We start from the raw sequence: 8,061 nt of genomic DNA on the forward strand, positions 1-8,061 counted from the left end.
TGAGCGCACTTTCGTTGGGGCGTTAATTAAAGAAGACACTGTACCAAATCGTGTTTATTTACGAGACTAACAAGCGACAGGAGAGCATTAACAGTTCGATTACACGAGGCGGACTTAAAGCGGTTTTCTATTTTTTTCCCGCGCATTTCCGCTCGTTTCCTACGGCGTTCATAAATTCGATGTCGATTTTTCATTTTTCTTTCCTTATTTATCCGTGTCTTCTGGGTGTGAATTTAATTGATGTTGGAAGGTTATTTTTCCTTCTGTTCTTTCTTCTCTGTCTTGTCTCTTATGCTTTAGAAAGACAGATGGTAAAGTGAACGGACAGGAGGTATTCGCGATGATTGTAATACATATGTCTTACTCGTAGTATTAAATGATTGCATATCTTGCAGAGCTATTTTGAGGTGGAGCTAAAATGACGTCGGTTTAGAAATAATCTCGTTCTCGTCTCTTCCTTCTGCACTCGATGATTCATCTTCTCTCGTCCTCTTGTTTTACACACGCACACATACATACAAACAATCACAAATAAACACAAACACACAATCACAAACACATGCACATACACAAACACGAACACATAACAAAAATAAACGGAAATACACACACACGAGCACACAACACAAATAAACACAAACACACACACGAACACACAAAACACGAACACACACGTAAACACACACACGAACACAAACAAAACACGAACACACACATAAACACACAAACAAAACACGAACACACACATAAACACACACACGAACACACAATATTACACGTTTTACACACGCAATCTCCCCCCTCCTCCCCTCCCCCCTCTCCTCTCCGCCACACGCCCACAAGACGTCACCAGAACCGCACTTAGCGTCACTCGCCGAAGAGGCTGTGCGGCAGAACAGAGAAAGCGTGTGGATAGGTGGGCGGGTGGATAGGTGGACGGGGGGGGGGGGGAGTCTGTTGCACCCTCCCTCCCCTCCCTTTTCTCCCTTGACTTCCCTATTGCTATTTTCACTTTATTTTTTCTTCTCTCTCTCTGTTATTCCTCTTCCTTTCCTTTTTCTCTTTTATGTTCCTTTTCTTTCTCTCCCGTCTATCATTTTCTTTCTCCACCTTCCTTCTTTCTGTTCGTGCTTCTCTTCTTTCTCCTCTCTTTATCCGAGCTTCCTACCTTTCTCCCCTTCCTTCTCTCTCTTCCTTCTCGCCTTCGCTCTACTTCCTCTGTCCACATGTTCTTTCTTCATTCTCTACTTTAATTTTTTTCCCTCCGTCCTTCCCTCATCCTCTTCCCTCCTATTCTTTCTCTCTCTTGCTCCTTCCTTCGTCCTCTCTCATCCTGTCCCTTCTTTAACCCTCTCTCCTTTCTCTCCTTCCTTCTCCCCCGCCCCCCCCCCCCTCCTCCTTTCATCCTCCCGTTGCATGGAGGACCTTGCTTCTGGGGAGAAATTTCCACATGTGGCGCCCTTGATACGAACACTTTGTATACACTTCTTCCCTAGGCTGCCGCCAAGAAGAGGTAGAGACAGGAAAAAATAATATATATGTGTGTGTTTGTATATATATATACACACATGTATATACACACACATGTATATATATATTTATACACATATGGAAACACACACACACACATACATATATATACGCACACACATATACACACACACACCCTCATATATGTGTGTGTTCATCTACTGGAGTCAGAGTCAGGGCCGAAGGAATTTGGTTCCCTACGGCTGTACAGTAAGATGAACTATCCGTAATGTGATATATATAAATATATATATATATATTTATATGTTTATATATATATAAAGAGAGAGAGAGAGTCATATATAGAGAGACAGAAAGGAAAAGAGTTTGAAATTTAATCCGAGAATCAATTTTTTCCCGCTCGCCCCCCCCCCCCCCTCGGAAAGCAAATCATAAATAGTATACCTCACTCTATAATTACAGACCTTCTCATCTCATCTTATTCCTTCCGCCTACACGAAATAGCAGTGAAAATGACAGTGAAATAATGGAAACCGCCGTCGGAGCGGAAACACTCTCACAACACATCAGATCGAGCCAGATTTACGGTGATATTATCCGCTGAACAACATATCCGAGGAATGAAATTGACGACGTGTCGAGCCTCCCGCGAAAGAAATCGATAATGTGGTGAATAAAAGTGACAATAAAAGAGAGATTTTTTATGAATTATGGCTTCGTGCTATGTTTCTTGTGTGTGTATGCGTGGACGAATATATTGCGTAATTATATGTATAGAGACTGAGGAGCACGATAGTCAAGGCAATAGTTGTAGTTAGTTATGCTTGGACCTGGTGCAGGTTTTAAAAGTTTTACTATTATTATCATTGTTATTATTATCATTGTCTACACACGCATAGAAAATGGAACCTGCAATGGCTAGCAGTCATTTCATACTAGAATTCAAATAGGAGAGAGTGGGGCTATTTTGAAAAAAAAAAAAGAAAGAATTTGCAATAGTTGTTAACTGAAATTCACTCAGGTTTATTCATTTCTTAATTCCTCTTTATGATATAACGAAGTGGTTGAGGTTCCAAGCACAATTATAATAACTTAGTCTACCCGACACGGTCTACAGGTATTTCACACAACAGCTAACACTAAAACTACTGGCTTCATGTACAATCCAGATATTATCTTCGACATTCCAACCTGGCAAATTTGACGCTGAGTTGTTTTCTTTGCAATCAGAATGCAGCTAGACGTAACCGCGTCTGGCAGTCTGACTGAAAGCATTGCCTCCGCCTTCCTGGTTATTTAAGTGCTTTTGCGGCACTTTAACATACCTGAGTCGTTGCCCTCGGATTCATTTCTACGATATATGTATGTAACCACACACATACACACAAATATATGTGTGTCAATATATATATGTGCATATATATGTATATATATATATATATGTATGTGTACATACATATATATATATAAGTATATATATAAATGAATATATATATATATATATATATTTACACACACACACACACACACACACATATATTTATAAGAAACAGGCCAACCTTGCAAGAAGGAGAGATAACCCAGCACGGGCGGCCCATCTGGAGCGAGAGACGGACAAATGTCGCGCATCTCACGGAAGCCGCAAGTGGGGCACATCCGGTCATCTCCCTCTGTCTCGGCTGATGCGGGAGAGATAGGGTAAATAACAAATTGGGGTAATGAAGGGAAATTTGGAACAGATTGATGGCGTTTAAAGATAATTGTAGTTTAATGTTGCCTGCTAACTTTAATGTGCGGAGGATGATAAGGATCATAACAGAATGAATACGGGAAAGGATGCATTGCGCACACACACACACACTAGCACGCACGCACACACACACAGTCGCACACACACACACACACACACACACACATACACACACACACGTATATATACACACAAACGAATGCACACATATGCAAAACCACACATACAGACACACATACAAACTTACACTTACGCATAGATATACACGAACACACATACACATACACAAATATAAACATACAAGATGTATTGTATTGCTTCGAGGTATGTTCAAACACACAATAAGTTGAGAAATAATACAGCTAAACAGGCTATAACTTTCCCGCTTAACTGCCAATACATAACCCAAGAAACGATAGAAATGAGCAGACCACAATACTTAACAAGGTTTGAGGTTTGTTGTGATCTGGGTCTCATCTCCGCCGCCATCATCGACCGCAACCGAGCTTCAAAGGCGGTCGGCTTCGGCTTCGGTTTCGCGGTCAGGGTCGAAGCGGTGTTCGAACGAGGGAGGGGGGCGGGCAGGTATCGGCTTTGGTCGGGTGAGGTTCATAGACAGACTGATAGATACGCACGCACGCACGCAAGCTCCCGCACACACACACACACACACACACACACACACATACACACACATACACACAAACACTAACACACACACACATAAACACTAACACATACACACACACCACACACATACGCACACACACAAATATATCACATTAAATACTGCTATTATCAGCGCAACTGTTGCCACTCTTAAAGCTATCATTATCTCATTCCCAACAATATTTTTGTTCTGCTAACTACACTAAAAAAAAAAAGAACAACAACAACAACAACAAAAAACATACATCCGAACATGATACTTCTCCTTATAATGATTAACAACAGAAGCCTTCAACCCTAGCAAAACCTTCCCTGGTTTTGCCGTCCTTCACGAATAACAGTGAAATTAAATTCCGCGCCAAACCCTCGTCCACGTTCGTCCGTTTCTACCGCAGAGATCAGCTGTTTAGGGAGAGTGACACAGATCCCAAGCTTTCCTGGAGAATAAGCTATTTATTTTCACTAACTTTCCTAAATTACGGTCATTACAGAGAGAGAGTAAATTAGCAAACTGCATCTGAATGAGCAAGGAGTGGGAAGGGGAGGATTCGATCGCTCATGGTCAGATGTACAAGCGACTGATGTTGAGTTCGATATTATTTAAAGAGAATTGGAATCGATTTTTTTTTGTTTATGATTTTCTTTTGTGTAAAATTCGTTGCGAAAGTAAAGAGAGAGAGGAGAGGAAAGGAGAGGAGAGGAGAGGAGAGGAGAGAGAGAGAGAGAGAGAGAGAGAGAGAGAGAGAGAGAGAGAGAGAGAAAGAGAGAGAGAGAGAGAGAGAGAGAGAGAGAGAGAGAGAGAGAGAGAGAGAGAGAGAGAGAGAGAGAGAGAGAAAGAGAGAGAGAGAGAGAGAGAGAGAGAGAGAGAGAGAGAGAGAGAGAGAGAGAGAGAGAGAGAGAGAGAGAGGAAGAGAGAGAGAGAGAGAGCCAGAGAGGAGAGGAGAGGGGAGGAGAGCAGAGAGGAGAGGAGAGGAAAGAGAGAGAGAGAAAGAGAGAGAGAGAGAGAGAGAGAGAGAGAGAGAGAGAGAGAGAGAGAGAGAGAGAGAGAGAGAGAGAGAGAGAGAGAGAGAGAGAGAGAGAGAGAGAGAGAGAGAGAGAGAGAAGAGAGAGAGATAGAGAGAGAGAGAGAGAGAGAGAGAGAGAGAGAGAGAGAGAGGAAGAGAGAGAGAGAGAGAGCCAGAGAGGAGAGGAGAGGGGAGGAGAGCAGAGGAGAGGAGAGGAAAGAGAGAGAGAGAAAGAGAAAGAGAGTGAGAAAGAGAGAGAAGGAGAGAGAGAGAGAGAGAGAGAGAGAGAGAGAGAGAGAGAGAGAGAGAGAGAGAGAGAGAGAGAGAGAGAGAGAGAGAGAGAGATTTAAAAATAATAATAAAAATTAAAGAGAGAAAGAAAAGGAGAAGAGATGATCAGGTCGAAGAAAGGCCAGCGTGGTATCCCTAGGTTCGTCATGATGACTAGCAGATTGTCTGACTCGCTGACGCACCAGCTCTGAGGAATTTTAATGCCGACGATGTCAAGGGGACAAGTGCCACTTATTTTTCTTCATAAACAAAATTTTATCAGCAATTATGCATCTATGGAATCATAAAGGATTATATTCGTGCTTACTTTAAAAAGTGCAATATCACAGACTCGGCTTTATGCATGCCCGTCGATTTACTTATTTTTTCTTATTCTCTTTCTCTTTGTAAGACTTCTGTCCATTCCATCTATGTTCTCTCTCTCTCTCTCTCTCTCTCTCTCTCTCTCTCTCTCTCTCTCTCTCTCTCTCTCTCTCTCTCTCTCTCTCTCTCTCTCTCTCTCCCTCTCTCTCTCTCTCTCTTTCTCTGTCACACACACACACACACACACATATATATATAAACATATACATATATATATATATATGTATGTATACACGCACATACATACATATATGCATTTATATATGTGTATATATATATATGCATATATATATATTATATATATATTATATATATATATATATATATATATATATATATATATATATATATATATATATATATATATATATATGTATACACACACACACACACACACATATATATAAATATGTATATATATATATATATATATATATATATATATATATATATATATATATATATATATATATATTGCAGAGCTTTCACAGAAACACAAACAGTCAAGCAGACAAAGACTACAACACATAAAATAGCAGACGTGCCATTTGAGCCACGGAAAAGTTTCTTCAGAGAATATACAATACCACAACACACCATAACGAACCGAAGGACAAGGCACAGAAAGGAATCATTAGAAGATATTCAAACAACCGAATCTTTTAGGAAACGACATGAAGACGTGGAAAAAAAAAGCAATACAAAAGAGAAGGAAACTAAATAAAAGATGAAGAAAACACGTGCAAACGGACTTAATTAAACATATTCATACTACAGGTGTTAGACGTCACATTTCTTTGCTTGATTTATCACTACTTTCTCTATTTTTTTGGGGGGGGGGGCGTGGTAGGGGGGAAGGGGGGTATTTTGAGTAAAAGCTTGCCATGAATCGCGGTTTTTTGTTTCGAAAGCAAGCATTCTTAAATAATTTTGTTCGTTTATTATTTTACGTGAAGAGATGGATTATTTAGCTTCTGGAGGATAATATTATTATAATCATAATCAAGCATAAATAAAGAGTAAGAATTGGTAAGAATAATGAAAAAATGAAAAAAAAAGTAGAACAAGAATAGGTATAAAGACCTATTGGCTTAAAAAAAAAAACAGGAATGGAAGAAGTATCCAGTAAAGAAGAAGAAGAAGAAGAAAAAAAAAAAAAAATCACCAAAGCGTTGGTTCCAGGATGCTTGTTTTCTGTTGCTATGTTGACACCTTATCCCGTTTTCTATGAAACACAAAGAGTCAACATATGATGCTCTTCACGTCTCATGCTTTCGACAACATTACGGTTTAATTATATGATAACGACACCCGGGGCAAGAAGGGGTTATTGCGTCATTACTCTTGCCATTAACGTACTGGCAGGTGTTAGTACTTTCACGACTGTTAGCAGGGAGAGAGAGAAAGGAGGGGAAGGGGAGGCTTGGGCTGATGGAAAGGGGTGAGGGAAGGGGCGGGGGGGGGGGAGGAGGTGAGGGAGAGGAAGAGGGGAAGTGAGGGAGGAGGGTAAGGAGAGTAACGAAATAAAGAAATGGAAGGGATGGAGAAAGAAGAAAAAAGAAGAGGAATGGTGGAATACGGAGATTACGGGGACTTACGGAGAGGAGGAACGAGGAAGGAAGAAGGAAGAGGGAGGAAGAAGGGCAAAAGGGGAAGCTGGAGGGAGGAAGAGAGAGATGAAGAGGAAGTTTTCATTTACTTTCACTCCTTTTCACTACGCCTTCAACCATTAAACCTTTCTGGTGCCGTAACGCGTCGGAATCGCTTCGAGGGAATCTCTTGCGCATAATTCAGAGAGAGAGAGAGAGAAAGAGAGAGAGAGAGAGAGAGAGAGAGAGAGAGAGAGAGAGAGAGAGAGAGAGAGAGAGAGAGAGAGAGAGAGAGAGAGAGAGAGAGAGAGAGAGAGAGAGAGAGAGAGCGAGCGAGAGAGAGAGAGAGAGAGAGAGAGAGAGAGAGAGAGAGAGAGAGAGAGAGAGAGAGAGAGAGCGAGAGAGAGAGAGAGAGAGAGAGAGAGAGCGAGAGAGAGAGAGAGAGAGAGAGAGAGAGAGAGAGAGAGAGAGAGAGAGAGAGAGAGAGAGAGAGAGAGAGAGTGAAGTGAAAAAGTGTCTTAGAAATAGATAGATAGATAGAGAGTGAAGAGAAAAAGAAATGTGTCTTAGAAAGAGATAGATAGATAGATAGAGAGTGAAGAGAAAAAGAAAGGTGTCTTAGAAAGAGAGAGAGAGAGAGAGAGAGAGAGAGAGAGAGAGAGAGAGAGAGAGAGAGAGAGAGAGAGAGAGAGAGAGAGAGAGAGAGAGAGAAGGAAGTGAAAAAGAAGGGTATCTTGACCAACTGCATGTTTTCAAGTACTTCAGTAAAACGGTAAAGAAACAAATGATCACATTAAAGCATACATTCCTAATGAAAGAAAACAGAATATAAAACAAAGACAGACGACCAGTAGAAGCACAAAACAAGAGAAAATGGGAGTCCGTGTCATTTCAAACGATCCCG

Source organism: Penaeus chinensis, chromosome 16 (genome assembly GCF_019202785.1).
Source record: "Penaeus chinensis breed Huanghai No. 1 chromosome 16, ASM1920278v2, whole genome shotgun sequence".
Classification (NCBI taxonomy): domain Eukaryota; kingdom Metazoa; phylum Arthropoda; class Malacostraca; order Decapoda; family Penaeidae; genus Penaeus; species Penaeus chinensis.